The sequence below is a fragment of the Miscanthus floridulus genome, chromosome 10 (genome assembly GCF_019320115.1).
Source record: "Miscanthus floridulus cultivar M001 chromosome 10, ASM1932011v1, whole genome shotgun sequence".
NCBI classification, from domain to species: Eukaryota; Viridiplantae; Streptophyta; class Magnoliopsida; order Poales; family Poaceae; genus Miscanthus; species Miscanthus floridulus.
In genome coordinates, this window is record NC_089589.1 from 96,047,354 (window position 1) to 96,067,825 (window position 20,472).

The 20,472-nt window shown below is 45.9% G+C and overlaps 2 pseudogenes; one reads left to right on the plus strand and one right to left on the minus strand.

The window, feature by feature from the left end:
- Nucleotides 1-1,959: 1,959 nt before the first annotated feature.
- Nucleotides 1,960-16,596, minus strand: LOC136489080 (uncharacterized; annotated as a pseudogene).
- Nucleotides 9,089-12,670, plus strand: LOC136487230 (uncharacterized; annotated as a pseudogene).
- Nucleotides 16,597-20,472: the final 3,876 nt, after the last annotated feature.

Here is a 20,472-nt window from a genome sequence, read left to right on the forward strand (position 1 = left end):
CCGGTCAGCACTGACCAAACACGTCCGGTCACAAAAACTGCTCTCTGTCAGGTCGCTTTACACTCAGCGTCTGGTCCCACTAGACAACTTCTGTTTGATCAAATGAACTGATCGGACTCTACTGCCAGCGTTCGGTCACACCGGGACTAGCGTCCGGTCAACATTTGACCCTCCATTCACTTACAATTCACAATCATATGTGAATGAAGTTTTCTCCAATTGATCTTAGGGTTACTTAGGAGCTATCTAGTGCTAGATTTGATAAGTGTGCACCACACCTAACCCACTAGACTCACATAGGTCAAGCTACTAGTTCATACCCCTTTATAGTACGGTCAAAGGAAAAACAAAGTTCTAAACTATTCTAAGCGTCTCTTCAATACCAAACGACACTTAGAACTAGTTCATCCTTAACCTTGTCGTCCATCCTTTGAAAACCGAAACGATTTCCATTATAGGGGCATGACAACCATGATTGCCCAATCAATTGCCATTACCATAACTTAACTTAATTGCATCTGCAAAACACACATTAGTCATAGTAATCTCACATTGTCATTAATCACCGAAACCCAATTAGGGGTCTAGATGCTTTCAATGTCAAATCATATATTTTTGTAATTTGTATTAAAAATAGATTGAAAAATAAAAAAATTGTGCGGCCTATCAACGTTAAAACTTTTCTACGCCCGTCAGACTACGTACACTGAAACAGAGGTCTCCGGCGTGCACACAAAATTTAAGCGCGGGAGGGGAAATTTCACCGAGACATGATGATATATATAGCAAAATTACGTGTATTATCCTCTCTCTCTCTCTCTCTCTCTCTCTCTCTCTCTCTCTCTCTCTCTCTCTATATATATATATATATATATATATATATATATATATATATATATATATATATATATATATATATATATATATATATAACTACTATCCTGTAGCTGTCCACAAAATAACTTATTATGTAACCACTTTGACTTACGATAATTACTATATTAGTTTATAAGATTATATTAACTCCTTACTAAGTGGTTTACTATTACGCTACGGTAAATATCTCCATCACTACTGGATTCAGGCGCTTTGCCGAGTGCCCGCGGCACTCGGCAAAGCCTTTGTGCCGAGTGCCGCACTCGGCAAAGGCCACTCGGGAAAAAAATGGCCGGCAAAGCAGCCTTTGCCGAGAGCCATTTGTCGAGCACTCGGCAAAGCTTTTGCCGAGTGTCGAGACAGCACTCGGCAAAGAAAATGAGCCGTCATGGCGCAGGAATCGATGACGACAGCTTTGCCGAGTGCCAACCCGGACGACACTTGGCAAAGTTTTTTATTTTTTTTAAATTCTTTGCCGAGCGCCGCCCGGGCTGGCACTTAGCAAAGTTTTTTATTTTTATTTTTTTAAATTCTTTGCCGAGCGCCGCCCGGGATGGCACTCGGCAAAGTTTTTTATTTTTTTTAAATTTCTTTGCCGAGCGCCGGACGGGTGGCTCTTGGCAAAGTTTTTTATTATTATTTTTAAAAAAATTCTTTGCCGAGTGCCGGATGGGTGGCACTCGGCAAAGTTTTTTATTTATTTTTAAACAATTCTTTGCCGAGTGCCATGGTCATGGCACTCGGCAAAGCTGGGAAACGGGTTGGCGTCCCTTTTTTCAGCTTTGCCAAGTGCAGTGACCATTGCACTCGGCAAACTGAACAAAACTAGTTTTTTATTCATTTTTTACATTCTATCACGACAAACACAAATTATCACAAATATCTCACATCCATCCAAACATACATCACATATTTATCCATCCATCGCATATATCACATTCATCACAATATATCGCATATATCACATACATCAATCCAAACATCTATCACATATATCACAGTTATCCAAATATACCACTAGTGCATAACAAGTATATCAGAAATCCATCACCAAGTGAACAACAAATGCAAATACAACTAATGCTACTCATCACCAAGGTGGAAACTGAGTGCCTGGTGAAGGAAAAACTGGATCAGTCAGAGGCGCATGAGCTGGATTATTTGAACCCTCCAACTGAGGTTGCACAAAGGAGAAGAGATTGCATGCGTTAGACAAGATTACTTGGATAGCTAATCTAGGTCATACAAGCAAAGCACAAGCGAAAACTCACAGGAGTAGCTGCAGCTGCAGGAGTCGGAGGTGGAGCGAACAGCCCAGGTGGCACAGCTAGACCCGTATGTTGCCCAAGAGTCTGCATGAACTGCATCATTTCTGCCATCCTCTGCGCCTGGGCCTCTCGCGTGGCCCGCTCGGACTGCAGCTAAGCCACCAGGTCCTGACGTTGCCTTGCTTCTTCTTCTAGCGGGGCCTGCAATATTTCACTCCAATGTTTCAGTAATGCAAAGCTAATTAAGGTGTGTAAAGATCAATGTACGATGAGTAAAATAGGAATAACCTCGAGTGCGTCGACCCGTTGCTGTGAAGCGCTTGGCCGTGGCCGTATGGCCGGGCTTGCGCTCGTGCTCCGTGCTCGGATCTAGGAGAGAGAGGGAGTAGAGGTCGAGTCGATGATGCCGTCACCAAGCCAGTACCACCCATGCTTCTTGCCTCCACCCATCCTCATGACGATCTCTGCATCAAAGTCCTCGGTGCTCGGGTCGTACTCTGGCCCATGGATTGACCTTGCCGCCGATGTGTACTCACTGATGCGGGTGTGGATGCTTGGGTTGGTGTACGCCTCGGGCGGGTCCTTCGGGTTGTAGGAGACACCGGACATCGCCTTGCCCTTGTGGGACATACACCATGCCTAGAAGTCGGAGCATTGCTGACCACCATGTGCCTCCGACTGCGAGAAAGACAGCAAGATGATTAGAAATCAGGCATAATTGAGCGTCAGAATAGATAAATGAATTCACGTACCCATAATTGTTTGTATCCGGTGAGGTTGCGGTTGCCTTGATGGTGTGCTGGACCTTGCATCTACAAACGCCGCTCCTGGGCAACATCGTGCGTCTCGGCCCACTCGGGCGTGGACCACTTGTCCACGATCATCTCCCAGCACTCGGGATACGAGGAGCACCACCAGGGACACATCTACACATCATCAAGTATTTGACATATAAAAAGATCAAATTAAACCAACTTAATCTCAAAATGAATCAATATTAATGTTCTTTATCTACCTCAAGGTACTGGTCCCGAGTCAGCCGCACTACAAAAATTTGGGCTTTGTATGACAAAGGCAAATTATCACGGTAAGTACATAATTTGTCATAAAAAGCATCTTATGACGAAAAGGCAGCGTCACGCCGATCGTCATATAACGACCGTCACATAATGTACCTCGTGACGATACCATGGAGAACCGTCACAAAATGTGGTTACCTTTTATGATGGTGTGTTTCCAGCGTCACATATTAGTTATCTTTTATGACGGCTGCGCTCGTCACATATTGGATAGTCAACGCGTCACTTTATGTACGCGACGTCACAAATGATTCGGTGGAAGACATGTTTGGATGGGTTTTTGCGACGCCACAATAGCGTCATATATACAATTTTATATTTTGTGACAACTATATTTCGTCTTGTTTTGGATGGTAGTTTGATGCAATTTGAGACGACTGTATGGTGTCACAAGTTGTCTTCATTCATGACGAGCGTGGCATGCATATTCAGTGACGACACAGATCTTTCATCACATCTCACAAAAGCATAATACACATATATCATCCAATCCATCATCCACAGAATGCACTGAAGCCATCATCCACATGATTGACATCATAGGTCATAAATCATACACACTTGTTCTAGCCACACATTGTTATCATCCACAAACATGCATACATATAAGTTTCTGGTTGTAGGTTACCACACATTGTTCCAGCACACTTGTTCCACCACATAGTTTCAGGTCACCAACATAATAGATAAATAGATAGCACATTGGACTGACAAAGTTCCAACCACACAGAGTAAGTTCTAGCTAGGTAGCAATAACATAGGCAAAAGCCTCATCCTACGAAACTGCATTCATACCTACCTCAATCTTTCTGAAGTTTGAGGACAGCTCGCAGCAGTGCATTAGTCTCTTCAAACTTGGTATTCATCCCCTTCACTTCCTCTTGAGTCTGGCGCAGCAAACTTTGGTTTTCTTGGAGTGCGGCCTGCTTGCAATTCTTCCTGCTTCCTAGCAGCTTCATCTCTTTCAGCTTGAAGTCTTGCCTCAAACTCAGCTTGAAGGCGTGCTTGTGCTGCTGTCGATGAGGCTTGGCCAGTCTTCGACAGTCTAGGGACACCAATGTTCGGAAGAAAGGTGGATGAATGGCTGATGTGGCTGAGACTTTCAGCAACAATAGTGGAGGGAGACTTTTGTGCTTCTCCTTCTTCTGGCTCTCTTTCCTTCTCTGCCACCATTTGTTCCTACATAAAATGAATGCAGTTAATAACAAGGCCATAGAACAGTACAGAAGCAGGCATTTACTTGAGTACAGTAGATGTATCCAATCATTTAGGAACTTACATATATTTCATCTACAAGAGGAGTACGACCACTTTGGCGACTAGTCATGCACTCCCCAAAGAAATCAACAGCATATGGTTCCATGTTGTTGTACTTAGGCCTCTGCAGCATGTTAAAAGCAGAAGATATAAGAGTAGCCATGAATTATATGTACATGCCAAACACCAAGATGCCAAAATATGTATGCACTAGACATCATACTAGTTTTTGCCTAAGTATTTGCCTCTAGATTTTTTATGCCAACAACAAATACAATCACTAACAGTCAACTAATTTCTGACAGTTGGAGAAAAACAACTCAGGATTATGCATCAATCCAACCTGGACAGATCAAGAAGAATAACTTGGCCTAATCAACACCTACTACTACTGTTGATGAGCATCTCTGATGACATAACAATTTGTATTGCAGATTTTAGTTTGAAATGGTCAACTTAAGAGATTAGGAGCATAAACACCTACTGATTATAGCTCACTCAGCACAGCGCAAATATTATGAACATGGGAGCTCATCTCAGAAATCATAGGGCCAAAGCCACAATCAACTACAAAATCAGAGCTCATCTCAGAAATCAAAGGGCCAAAGCCACAAACAAATACAAAATTAGAGCTCATCTCAGAAATAAGTGGAATAAGTGCTAACTTGATAGTCCACAAGCACATGGTAATTACTAAGCTACAAATGTCCCATCTTTCAAGCTAATTATACAAAAGACATAGTATCTGTACCAGGCTGTATCGATGGGAAATATATGACCTAGCTCCAGTCTTTTGGTGCAGCTGCACTTGGCCTCGGTTAACTTTATTCTTAGCAGATTTTTCCTGCACCACAAATGCAATAAAGAGTTGTCATTCACATGCACAGGTTGCATTGCATAATAACAAAAGGAGATAATTCAGGCATGGACCTTATTCTTTGGGTCACACCAGTACTCTACCAGCTTTACCCACTCCTCTTTCTTCATCTTTGGTGGAGGCTGTTTGGCCAAGAGCTGTTCCATTGTGAGTGTAGGGTCGAAGTACTTCGTTTTCAGGTGATACCTCTGCTGCCTTACTCCCTTCTTGATGATATCAGTGCATGCAGCTTTGCTTGGTCCCTCGTTCTTAATATCCACATCCAACCTTGACTGCAGTCACACATATGAGATATTAGACACAATTTTTGACATGGTAGTGGAGTAATGAAAGGAAGTATTTGGAGTGAAATAGCTATCTTACCGCCACTTTCTCAAGCACTTTTGTTATTTGTGCCGGTCCCGCATCTTTTTGATATAGCTTCCAAGATGTTAAGATAGGCAGGTTGTCTCTCAGGGCAACACCAGTTTCTGATGCCAGCTTCGCTGCCTGAAGTGGTACATCAGGTCTTTTCTTCCCTTCAGCCACCTGGATAGCCAACTTCTTTCCTCTATTTATCATCTTCTCTAAGCCATGACCCATGGTTTTCTTGCGGACATTCTTTTGGCGCACTGCATTAGCAAATATTGATCAAAATGTGTTATTAAAGCAGTAACAATTGTAGATAATGATTGGAGAAACAAATGCTTGGCAGTATGTATTGTTTACCTAGAACTAAGTCATCACTTGGTTCTCCTTCACATGTATTACCCTCTGAATTAGCAGCATCAAATTGCTCAGCTGACTCATTGATGTCATTGCTTTGCCTAGAGCTCTGGCCACCTGGCGAGGTGTCTGTAGGGATTGGCTGGTTAATACTAGTTGCGGGAGTCATTTGCCTCGACTGAGACATGGTAATAGTGGGTCTAGGAGTATGCTTAGGGTTAGCACCAGGCGAAGACATGGCTGCACTTTGCCTGGTGAATCTAGGAGGACTAGGCATTGGCTTTGCAGCAGGCATAGACATGGCTGGACTGGTCCTAGTATGCTCAGGGTTAGCACCAGGCGAAGACATGGCTGGATTGTTTGTGGTCTTAGTTGGATTACTAGGCACTGTGCTAGTAGTCTCTGTGGTGTTGCTAGTGTTTGGTGTGAGGTGGCCTTGCAGTTGGTTGGCACTAGAGATGGCAATAGGTTTAGGGTTGGCTTTGGAAGTGTTCTTAGGAGGCAAGGGATTTCTTATCCTAGGTGGTGGACGGCCTCCAGGCGAAGGCATGGCTGCACTTTGCCTAGTGAGTTTTATTGGCGTCCGCAATTCTTGCTGGTTGGCAGCCACCATTGTTGCTGCCTTTTGCTTCTTCTGAGGGCGAGTTCCTGGAACCATCGCTCCTACCTGCCAAGAGAAACATGCATCTTAGTAATGAACAAAGAAGTGTCAAGTAGCATAATTAAGTACAATGAACTATATGTTTGAAATAGATATACCATAAACTTGTTAGTTGGCCTAGTAATGCATCTCACCTCAGTATTGACCTCATTATTCAGGTCATCGTCATAGCCATCATCAGTGTCAGATTGTTTATCAACATCAGAGGAGGGGTCATATTCAATGTCAGATTCTGGATTGTCAGATTCTGAATTCCCCCTGCCCTTTTCGTTTTTTGATATAACTTCTCTAATAGACTGAGCTAAGATTGGAATACCGAAAGACTTAAAAACTTCCTGAACATGCTTTACATTCTCATCCCTCTTCTGCTCATAACTGGTTTTTGTCATTTCCTCTATTACTTAGTACGATGAAACATAGAAAGAGCAGAAACTAGATTTAGTTTCTGTAAAAGGAGTTGAAGAAATAACTAACACATCAGTACTCTGTTAAATAGTAAAAAGAAGGCAAAGTATCAAGGATGCTACAAGCGGGCTCACCAAGTGTCAGCATGTAGCCGGCGAGGCAGACGACGTGGCGCGGAGCCGCAGCGGTAAGCACACGCCCTGTGGTGGACGGGCGCCCTATGAGCCATGGATGTCGTTGGGGCAGCGTGAGCTACGGATCTGGCCTCCGGCATCGGGGTGGTTCCGGCCTCCGACGTCGGCGCTGACGGAGTCCGGGAATGGATCCAGCGTCGGCGCTGACGGCGTCGGGGTGGCGGCGGGGTGCCGTTAGGTTTCGGGGAGGGAGGAGGAGGCCATGGTATGCGCGAGGAGGAGTAGATCTTGGCCGGGGATGGAGGGGATGGGCGGCGGTGTGGTGGCTTGGTAGGCGGCGGTGCGGCGGTGTGGGGATGGAGGGGAGTGGACTGTGGTGCCCAAGAGGATAAGGTAGGAGGGGAAATTTTGGTCTGACGCGGGAGTGGACTGTGGTCACAGCCAACGCGCAGGAGAGCGGGCGGTGGAGGTAGCCAATTTTGGTCTAACGCGGTGGGTCCGCTGTGTCGGTGGCAGAATGCAGCACTTGCATTGTTCTGTCCTGGCGCGGTGGGGCCCCTATGTCAGTCATAGAAACAGTATTATTACAAAATCAAATACATTTTTGGGGTACTAAATGATTCGAACTGGAAAAATGGTAAGAAACAAAGTTGTTCAGCGCATCGAGATCTACCATTTGTATTTCTGACATTTTTTCAGTTGACTTTGTTTAGAGAGTTCAAACTTTGAATTTGGAAAATTTTAAACTTGAAACTCAAATTTGAGGTACTAAGTAATTCCAAATGACAAAGTCATGAATACAAAAGTTGAACAACTCATCAACATCTAAAAATTTTGTATAGACCATTTTTTCATATGACAAAGTGATTAAAACTTTGTTCTCAAATTCTACTTATCTCTCTTATCAACATCTAAAAGTTGTTCAATTTTTGTATTCATGACTTTTTCATTTGAAATATTTTTTAGTGTCTAAATGTGGTTTGTTTTTGTCACTTTTTGGAAATTCAAAGTTGTTAGTGTTCAATTTTTGTTACATTCAAATATGACCAAACTCAATGCAACTAATGGATACATCATGATTTTAGAAAATTTTAGAAAAAAAAACATCAAATTTGGAGCATGTATGTGGGAGTAATACTAGTTACAATTTTTTGCCAAAGATCAAAAAAAGAAATGAGCTTTGCACAATGAAGGCCTAAATACCATGAAGGCCCCACCTGTTATAGAAAGTTTGCTCCACTAAGACACAAATGTGTTGAGGCCGGCCACATCTGGCCACCTGCTCCTCGCCGACCACCCCCACCTGCTTCATAGCCGGTGACCCCTATCCCACCTGCTCCTCGCCGGCGACACCGTACCCCACGTGCTCCTCGCTGGGGCTCAATGAGCGTGCGCTAGGGGGCGACCGCGTGAAGCTACTCCTCCTCTTAGGTCCCAGTGCGCTGACCTCGACTGCTCCCTCGCCTAGATGCCTGCTCCTCTCAGGTCCTAGCGTGTCGCCGGTCGGCTGCTCCTCGACCGTGTGCTTGCTGCAGCCAAGCCGACCAGAGCAGCTGCTGCAGCCTCACCGGCCAGAGGAGCTGCTGAAGCCTCGCCGGCCACCACAGCTGGTGCATCTCCGGCTGGCCAGAGGAGATGCTGAAGCCTCACAGCCCAGCCCATCTGCTTGCCACTGGCTCGGCAGCCATTGTTCAAGGTTGATTTTTCAACATATATGAAGCATAAACATAATTTGTCCACATCATGATTTTTAAATTCTTGGCACTTACATTGTCCAGATGGATAGGAGCTGGGTTTGTAATAGTGCGCCATTTACTCCCACCTATATGGATGGTGTTGAACAGTTCATGGCACATGTCAGAGCTAGATATAGGCCTCATGAGGAAATCAAGTGCCCATGCCGCAAATGCCTGAACCAAAGAGATAAAAGTCAAGCTGAGGTACAAGAGCATATAGAAATCAATGGTATTTCTAAAATGTACACAAGTTGGATTCACCATGGAGAGGGAGATAATGATGTTGTACAAGATGGAGAACTCCCTGTTGTACCTGAAGATATGTCATGGGATGGAAATGACCAGGCTCCACTTGATGATGAAGGACAAGCTAAAGATGTCATATTAGATGATAGTGAACGGGGAGTTCAGGGTTTGATTCAAGATCTGTACACCGTAGCAAGCCATGGCGTCGGTGCCAACTTATATAAGCAAATCATGGAAGAGGCAAAGCATGAACTTTATCCAGGTTGCACCGAGGAGTCTAGGCTAAGTTTCATTATTAAAATGCTGCATATAAAAGTGTACAATCGGATAACAAATTCTGGGTTTGATGCAATGCTTGAGTTGCTTTCAACATCATTCAAAAATGTGACCGGCCTCCCTAAGTCCTATAATGAAATGAAAGCTCTACTTCGGAAGCTTGGTTTTGGTTATGTTTCTATTCATGTGTGCAAGTATGACTGTGCCTTATTTTGGAAAGACCATGAAGAGGATGATCATTGCCCAATTTGTGGCTTCACAAGATGGAAAGTGAACAAGGAGGGCAAAAAGAAAGTTCCTCACAAGGTCCTCCGTTACTTTCCAATAATTCCACGCCTCCAAAGGCTTTTTATCTCAAAGCAGTGGGCACAATATGCAAGATGGCACAAGGAAAAGAGGGTAGCAGTTGAGAATGAAATGAGACATCCTGCTGATGGAGAAGCTTGGAAAGAATTTGATGATACTTTCAAGTCTTTTGCAGATGATCCTCGCAGTTTGAGGCTTGCCATTGCTACTGATGGATTTAACCCATTTGGTCAGATGACCAATTCATATAGCATCTGGCCAGTGATAGTGGTTCCATACAATTTTCCACCATGGATGTGTATGGACCAATCCAATTACATGCTTGCTTTACTAATTCCTGGCAAAAAAATCACCGGGCAAAGATTTCCATGTGTTCATGCAGCCTTTGATAGCAGACATGCTAACTCTTTGGAATGGTGTCCCTACTTATGATGCATATGAAGGCAAAGACTTCAGTTTGCGTGCAGCGATTCTGTGGGGAATCCATGACTACCCTGCATTAGGTACCATGTCAGGCAGAAGCACTAAGGGTTACTTCGCATGTGTGCACTGTGATGAGAATCCATGCTCTGAATGTCTGACCAACAAAATTGGATTCATAGGCCATAGACGTTTCCTCCCAAACAACCATCCGTGGAGGAAAAATAGATCTTTCAATGGCCACCATGAAAATAGGGAGCAGCCAAGGAAATTTAGTGCAGATGAGGTTATGGCAAGGTTGGATGAAGTTTGCTATGTTCCTGGCAAGAATCCAGATAAGCCAAAATCAAGAAAACGACGCCATGGTGGAGAACCAGTATGGCATCTGAAGGTTAGCTTGCATGATTTGCCATACTGGTCAAAATTGAAGCTACAGTACAACCTTGATGTTATGCACATAGAGAAAAACATATGTGAAAACATTTTGTCAACTCTACTTAATATTCCGAATAAGACAAAGGACACAATTGCTGCTAGAGTAGATTTGGAAGAAAGAGGTATAAGAAAAGAGCTTCATTTGTTAGATGACACTGGTGCTGCATCCTCAAAGCCAAGAGCTTGTTACGTTCTAACACCGAAAGCAAAGAAGAAGTTCTTGCAATTTGTGAGCAATGTTAAGTTTCCAGATGGCTATGCCTCCAATATATCAAGATGTGTCAATATGGAGGGAGGAGGATCAATGCATGGGCTGAAAACACATGACTGTCATATACTACTGCAGCGTATTTTACCAGCTGGCCTTCGTGGTTTGGTGCGAAAAGACATATATGAAGTAATTGCTGAGTTGGGTAGGTTTTTTAGACAACTTTGCTCAAAAACTCTAAAGGTTGATGCACTAAAACAAATGAAGGAAGATATTGTGCTTATCCTTTGCAAGCTAGAGAAAATTTATCCTCCTGCATTCTTCGATGTTATGGTTCACCTAGCAGTTCACTTACCTGATGAGGCACTCCTTAGGGGACCGGTGCAGTATGGATGGATGTACCCCATTGAGAGAAGATTGGGCACCTTTAAGCGTTTCGTCCGCAATAAAGCAAGACCTGAAGGTTCTATTGCAGAGGCATACACTGCCTATGAGTGTATGACCAGTGCTCAACATATTTTAGTGATATTATTAATAGGTTCACTAGGCCTGAAAGATACTTGGATGGAGAAAAGAACATCTCACCCAATGGTTACTCTATTTTTGGTCATGGTGTTAACCTGTTGGGTGCTTCAAAACTTCATTATGAAGACAAAGACTATGACTCCATGGTTTGGTTTGTTCTAAATAACTGCGAAGAGGTTGATGAATACAAAGAGTGAGTAATTGCTGTAATTTCATTTGAGCCATCTTTATTCAAAACAAGTGTCACAAAAAGACTAACTATCTTCTTCCTTTGCAACATGTATAGGGCGGAATTAGAACAACAAGAGGTCAATGATGTTGAAAAAATGATGTCAACACAATTCGCTGCATGGTTTGAGAATCATGTGTGCGCAGCTTCTACAACATGACTTAATAATTTATGATACAATACACTCTGAAACTCAATAATTTTGTATGTTTACAACCTGCAGATTATGAAATTGAAATATGAAGGCACAACACATGTTGATGAAGACCTGTACTCACTAGCATGTCGGCCGGATCCGTGAGTGCGTTCATACATAGCCTGCATAATCAATGGGGTACGGTACCACACTATGGCTCGTGACGAAGACAAGAAGACACAGAACTCCACCATCAAAACTGCAGGTACTCACGGTGGTGACACAATTGACTTCTATGGGACAATCACAGACATTATTGAGTTGAGTTACAGTAAGAACATCAAAGGGCATAGAACTGTTATCTTATTACGGTGTGAATGGTACAATCTAGAGGGAAAGACATACCAGCTGAAAGATGATGGTTACTTCAAGAGCATAAATAGACAAGGCCGATGGTATAAGAATGATCCTTTCATTATAGCCACTGATGCTTCACAAGTATTTTTCTTGGAAGATACAAAGTTAGGTCCATGTTGGCGAGTGGTACAAGAATTTGGCCACCGACATATATTTGATGTTGAAGAGACCGACACAAACCAACCAATCCATGAACAAGTACAGATGAGATGTCAGGAGGCATACCAAGAGGAGCATACTTCATCAAGAGATGGTGCAGTGGGAGACATTCATCCTGATATGGATTTGTTGCGCATGGATAATGAACTAGGCAGCCCTGTTAGTAGAGACCTCGTCGAGAGCATCCGTCGACAAAAACATACAACTCAAGGTGATGAAACATACAGCGATGATGAAGATGAAGATGAAACCTACCTTGAGTACCATAGTCCTGAAGAAGGCAATACTTCAGGAGAAGACAGTGATGATGACTGACCTTTGCATTTCTGGAGATTTGTGAACCATGAACTTTTCTATTATTGATATTGTTGTATTTGAATTATGCTACTACATTTATATCTGAATTATGAAATTGTAAGACCTTATATGCAATGACTCTGTTTTCAGTGGATGGAAGTTATAGTGCCTAGATTTCATTCACATGATGCAAGTTATATATAGTGCCCAGACTTCATTCACATGATGCAAGTTATATATAGTGCCCAGATTGTTGTGTTTTCATGACACATGATAATGTCATGTAATGCCCATAATCTATCATGGAATGTACATAATCTGTCACAAAATGTATAGCCTAGAAGTTACAGACATGCTGCCAAAAAATCATTCCACACAAGTAAATCATCATAAGCAAAAGGGATCTTTATTTCCAACATACATTAGAAATGTACAGGTTACACAAGAGAAGTCCAAGAGCACGAAGGCCCATATTTTCATACCAACTACAAATACATCCTGGACAGCAGGTTCACTACATGTCCTAGCTAGCCTACTTCATCATCATAGCCAAAAGCATATCAAATGTGGCAAACATATCCAACCCACTTCACAGCATGTCCTGCTACATCATCATTGCCTACTTCAACATTACAATTACAACCAAAAGAATGGCCAGCACCAGGAATGTTACATTCAGACAACCACAGACAAGACAAATGCAGCTTCCCATGCCTTCCCTGTTCTTGCCAACCATTTCCTTCACCTTGTTCAGACTCTGCTCTAAGCTATCAATTTTTCCAACAAGCTCAGGAACTTCAGTTGTCGAAGCTGGTGCAATGGTAGAAGCAGCTGATGGTAGATAACCATTATCAAGAAGGAACACCACATATTCTTCCTCAAACCAATACCTAGCACATGTCCCCTGCATCCAAATTTAAACAACAGGGAAATTAAAATCAATACACTACATCAACTGAATGCTAAAAACACTACCATTCTCAAGCATGCTCATTCAAACAAGATTGAAATGATTATAACACTGACATTTTGATAGTTCTTCCTAGGGCACTTGAAATATCTCTTTCCAAAGTTCAACCCAGACTGCGTGGTATTGGCAGCAAAGACCCTGACATCCTTGCAATCTGGGCACATAATCAACGGCAACCCGCTCACATCATCAATCAGCGTCTCTAGATCGACGGTCGTGGGCAGAGGAGCTGCAGCAACAACAACAAGGGGTGTGGGTTGCAGGGCAACCCTAGCTGTGCTAGACTGCCTAGTGCAAGTGGTAGATGATGACGCCTGAGACATGAGCCCTAATTGATACACAAGAAATTGATTAGGAATTGCACATTGGATTGACAGTAGAGCAATGAGCAGAAGAAAGAGGAACGGGGAGGGGGATGAGGGTGCCACAACCGAGCAAATGGAGGCGAACGGGGAGGGGATTGATGGCGACACTGCCTACCATGCGCCACCACCTACCAACCTGAGGCAGTGGCGACGTTCACTGGTGATCTGCGCTCGCCGGCTGTCCTAGCGGCGGATCTCGTGCTGCCTCAGCCCACTGCCTCGCTGTTACCTGGGGAGAGGGCGAGCCGACTTCGCCCAGAGCCTGCTCAACCACAGCCATGCTCCGCACAGACGCCAACCACCGCTCGCCGCCCTCCGCTCGCCGCCTGCCGCACCGCTAGAGGCTCACCGCCCTCCGCTCGCCTCCTTCTTCAGTTCGGTCAGGGGAGATGGAAAAAATGAAATTGGTCAACAGCAAGGAGGTAGGGTCCACCTTCAGGGGGTATATTGACGTTGGGGCCGGTCATTTTTTGAAAGATGATAAAGTGACATCGACAAACTGTCACATAAAACTAGCATATGGCGTCACAAAAAACAAGTCGTCAACTGGCTCCTTGCGCCTAACATTTAGTGACGAAATTTGTTACTTTTTTGTGACACTATATACGATGTCATCACAAATGCTACTGGGGCTCATAAAATTATGACGACCAATATTTTTCCGTCACATTATATTACATTACATGACAAAAATAGGACCCGTCATAAGGGAATTTGTCATAAAAAGAAGGATTTTTTGTAGTGGCCTCGTCAAGCCCGACTTATGAGTCAACATATGTTGCTCACCATATCCCACAAAACCACCTTCTTGATTGGCCATGAGAGCATCTATCTAAGCATGAACCTCAGCACCAGTCATCATCCGTGGTGTAGGGTATGACACTACGACACCTTTCGTAAAGTTCTTGATGTCTTGTCTGAATGGATGGTCAAGAGGGAGGAATTGACGATGTTTGTCGAACGACGAATACTTGCCACCCTTCTATAACCAAATGAACCTCAGACCTTCCTTGCATATTGGGCATGAGAACTTCATGTGAACACACCAGGCGTAGAATAACCCATACGCCAAGAAGTCATGTAGGGAGTAGTGGTACCAAACGTGCATTTTGAAGCTTGTCTTTGTAGCTCGGTCGTATGTCCATACCCCTTCTTCCCAAGCACGGACCAATTCATCGATCACAGGCTCCATGAACACTCCCATATTACTCCCCAGGTGTCCAGGAATAATCAATGACAAGAATACATTCTGTCGTTGAAAGGAGACACCAGGGGAAGATTGAGGGGGATAATGAACATGGGCCAACAAGTGTATGGGGCCGACATCAATCCATAAGGATTGAACCCATCTGTTGCCAGCGCAACACGTACATTACGAGCCTCATCGGCTTTCTCACGATGTTTGTCATCAAAGCGGGTCCATGCTTCATCATCAGATGGATGTACAATCTTGCCAACATTGTATTGTTTGCCCTTTTTGTGCCATGTCATCTGTTTCATGGATTCCTCGGTCATGTATAGCCGTTGGATCCTTGGTAGGAATGAAAGGTGCCGTAGGATTTTCATGGGGATCGTAAGCTGCCTCTTCTGGCCATCACCAAAGTCTACCTCCAGCTACCTGGAGGATTTACACTTTGGACAGTACTTTGCATCCTTGTGTTCTTTCCTAAATAGGACGCAGCCATTCGAACAAGCATGTATCTGCTCATACGGCATCTTAAGTGCACAAAGGAGTTTCTGTGACTCGTACAAGCTCTTTGGCAGAACGTGGCCCACTGGAAGAAGGGTGCCAATCATGGCCAACATCTTATCGAAGCCTTCTCGACTCAGGTTTAACTCGGACTTCAACCCATTGCGCGTCCAATGGCATCCAGATGATAAACCGTTGTCTGATCATGAAGGGGTTTCTGTGTCAAGTCCATCATGTCATAGAATGCCTGTGCGGCTACCTCCATCTCCTCCTCACATCCTTCAGCGAACTGTGCTTGGTGAGCGTCATCTAACATGTCTGCTACCCCCGCATCAGCATCATAAGCCTCAACATGTGGTCTCACCACCTCCTCTCTCATACGATGGGCTTCACCATGGTGGACCCACCGGGTATAGTCTAGCATAAAAACATTCTTCAAAAGATGTTTACCCATGTTGTCCTTGTTTACCCTTTTCCTGTTTGCACATTTGCTGTAGGGACATAAAACTAGACTCGGGGATTTAGCTGCCTTGCCAAATACACAGTTCAAGAAAGCATTGGTCTTGTTCATCCATTCATTGGTGTAATCAGTCTGACTTCTCTGGCCCGTGTACATCCACTGATGGTCATCTATCCTCTAACATATATATCACCGAGCAAAGTAACCATCAATTGCATCTACATGGTGTTCCTACTGTCTAATAGGTGAGGATGGTCCTAATCCCACCCGTGGATGCATAGATGAGGTTAGTCTCCATGGTCTACTCCTATCTGAGACAAAATTTTGGCAGCACCTCCCTGCTGTTCTCCAGATACATGTCTTGCCAGGGAGAGTGTGTATCTAGAGAACAATAGAGAGGTGATGCTGAAACTCTATCTCGGATCAGAACAGACCATGAAAACTAACCCATCTACGCATTCGCGGGCTGTTCAAAAAACATGGACAATCCAAAACAGATACGGTCATAGATATGCAAAGATCTGCATACCTCCAACCGTATCTCTTTCGAACAGGAGACGCCTAACTGTGTTACGTGATCTACGACCATGATACGGAAAGAGGGGTTATACCTAGGGTGGCGGTGGAGTCAGGCTAGCGGGGCCATGGCGGGTCGGTGTAGTGGCGAGGCGACGCGGTGCAGGCAGACCCGCAGCGGCGAGGAAGACGATTGGGATCGCCGAGATACTCCGGCTCGGCTACGGCGGCTCTTCTCTGCAAAAAAAGAACAACATACTATCTTAGTTCAAAATTTCGGCAGAACCTCCCCTGCACGGTGAGGTATCCAAAACCTACAAAAAAACATATGGCACGATGGCCGACAACTACATATACATATGCATTCAATTCAACATATCATTGCCAAGTAACATTCATCCACCACCACCGCCACTATCGCCGCCACTCTGCTCTTCTACTACTACAACCACCACCACCACCGCCACTCTACTCTTCTACTACTACAACCACCACCACCACCACCACCACCTATTACTACTACTACCACCACAACCACCTACTGTACTACTACTACCACCACCACAACCACCTACTACTACTACTCTACCGAACTCTACTTCTACTAAAACATACTACCACTGCTACTCTACTACTCACCTATGGTGTTGGGGGCTGGGAGGGCGTCGGGGCATCGGGGTCGGTCGAGGCATGCCGAGGACGGGGAGAGGATGGCCGCGGCAGTTGGGGGCGTGCCGAGGACGGCTGGGGCGGCGCTGCCGTGGGCCGGGGCGTGGGCCGTGGGGTTGGAGCGGCGGGCTCCGGTGGGCTGCGGTGTCTAGGGTGGCTGGCGGAGGCGCGCCGGTGTGGACGGGCCGGTGGGCGAAGGAGGTGGGGGCACGCCAGTGGGGGGCGCGCCGCCGTGCGCGGGCGGCGGAGCGGTGGGGCGCATCGACGAGGTGGGGGCGGGTAGGGGCGTGTTGGCGGGGCGGGGCGGGGCGGGCGAAGGCGGTGGGGGCACGCCGGCGGGGGCGTGCCACCGTGCGTGGGCGGTGGAGCGGCGCAGGCGCGCCGGCGGGTGAGCGGGTGGGGCGTGCGCGGGGCGGGGGCGTTACGGTGGGCCGGCTGGCGTGGGGCGGGGCGGGACAACGGCACGCGTGTGAGCGTGCGTGGGAGGGAGGGAGGTAACAGTTGGGTGGCCGGTTTGTCTAAGTGTGGATGGGCCATTTGCCGAGTGCCCCGATCTGGCACTCGGGCTGCCAGTTTGCCGAGTGCCAGATCGGGGCACTCGGCAAACGTGTTTTCCTTTTTTTTGAAATCTAAACCCTAAACCACACTGCATCATTTTTTTTAAAATACCACTTTGCCGAGTGCTGGGCGGAGAGGCACTCGGCAAACATTTTAAAAAAAATTTAGCATGCTCTTTGCCAAGTGTCCCCACGGACACTCAGCAAAGGGAACACTTTGCCGAGTGGCTGGCAGCTGGCACTCGGCAAAGAGCATGTTTGCCGAGTGTCAAAGATGACACTCGGCAAACCAATTTTTTTTTTTGTATTTTGACCTCCAAACTTTTTCTGTAGTCCTCTTATAGTACTTGGTACTACATGTCGAAATTTGGTACATTTCCTGAACTGTTTGTTATATTTAGTTAATTTATTTCATTTAATTGATTTTTTTTGGAAAATGCAAATTTGAACTGCACGTGCATCGAATAATGGAATTTAATGATTCAAAAAATGATATTCATGGTATTGAGTGTAGTGTGAGGCCGTATCCAGGAACGGACCCAAAATTTTGAACATCTTGTTCATGAAACATGACCATGAACTTGCGGACGGATTGTTTTTAAATTCTATAAAATGCAAACGAAGTCCGAAAATCATGAAACTTGTCGAGATGTCATGATATCGTATGTGGAGGATGTGATAAAAATTTGAGAAGGTTCATGCAACGTACGGGTATATTTCGCTAGTAATTATAAAACATGTGAATTGCTACTAGTTAGTGGGAAAAAAAGAAAGATCTATCCCCCCAGAGTCGAGAGAGGCACCGGTCGGCTCAAACAGCTTGCCGATGCTCTGCACGACCTCGGGCAACCTGTCCAGGAGACGAGCCAGGTAATCAACATGCTTCGTGGCCTCAACCCCAAGTTCCGCCACGCCGTTTCGGTCATCTCCACCAACAACCCACCCCACACCTTCCTCTCGGCTCGCTCATACTTGCTGTTGGAGGAGAAGTATGACCACGAGCATGACAAGGCGGCGTAGCACCAGGCTCTTGTAGCAACTAGCAGCAGCGCTTGCGGCTCCGCTCCCTGCTCCCAAGGCGATGGCGGTTCCAGCTCCAGCTCGCGGTCCACGCCCCCCACCACCGCAACCACCCCACGTTCTGACTCCAATCGTGGACGTGGCAAGAAGGGCCGTGGGCGCGGCTACGGCCCCCACGGCGGTACGGCTCTGGGCAGCTGCCTCGCGCTCTAGGAACGGCTTGGACACCTGGGCTGAACCCATGGACCGCATTGGTCCAGGCCTGGTCCATGCCCTTCCGCGTGCCTGGCTCCAGCGTCCTCGGTCCATGCCCCAGTACCCCTCCTCAGCAGGCTTTCTTCGCCGGTCCGTCAGTCCAGATGTCTGCACCTGCTCCCCCGCCGGTGCCACCCTCCAACGACGTCTAGAATCACCAGGCCATGCTCGCCGCCCTAGTGAACTCCGGCGTTCCACCAGGCGGCCCCTAGGCCACGGAGTGGTTCTTCGACACAGGCGACTCCTCCCACATGGCGTGATGCAGCTCTTCTCCTCCTCTCATCTCTTCTCTCAATCTGCTCCTATCGTCGTCGGCAACGGTGCCACCCTGCCTGTCACTCACAGGGCAGCATCGTCCATCGCCATGGCTCGCTCCCCTCTACACCTAAACAATATTCTTGTCTCTCCTTCACTTGTCAAAAACCTCGTTTTAGTTCGCTCCCTCACTCATGACAACAATGTTTCAGTAGAGTTTGACCCGTTTGGTTTTTCTATCAAGGATCTCCCCACCCGTATGGTGATCCTCCGATGTAACAGCGTCGGTGACCTCTACCCCCTGGCGCCATCATCACCGGAGACTCATGTTGTTGTCGCACCCAGTAGTGACCTGTGGCATCTGCGGCTTACCCTTCGTTAGGCTCTGCAACATCTAGAATTTAGTTCATCTAAGTCATCGTCACATATCTATTCTACTTGTCAGCTTGGGACGCATGTCAGGCTCCCATTTTCTTCTTCAGTTTCAGTTAGCTATGTTCCATTTCAGATTGTACATGCTGATATATGGACATCCCCTGTGTCAAGTTTTCCTGCTTTCAAGTACAATCTTGTTCTCATTGATGATTTCACCCACTATGTTTGGACTTTTCCATTGCCCTGCAAGTCCGATGTTGCTTCTTGTCTGCTGTCTTTCCATGCTTATGTTCAGACACAGTTTCAACTACCCCTCATCTCCTTTCAATCCGACAATGGCAAAGAGTTCGATAACAACACCATCCGCACCCATCTAGTGGCTCACGGTGTTGCCTTCCGTCCATCTTGCCCATACACATCCTCTCAGAATGGCAAGGCTGAGCGCATACTACGCACTCTGAACGATTGCGTTTGGAGCCTTCTCCTGCATGCGCACATGCTTCCATCCTTCTGGGTCGAAGCCCTGTCCACCGCAACACACCTCCTTAATCTTTGCCCATGCCAAACCAGTGAGCCCCTTACTCCTTTTCAACGCTTGCTTGGTGCTCCCCCAACCTATGATCATCTCAGAGTCTTTGGCTGTTTCTGTTTTCCTAATCAAGCAGCCACAGCTACACACAAACTCAGC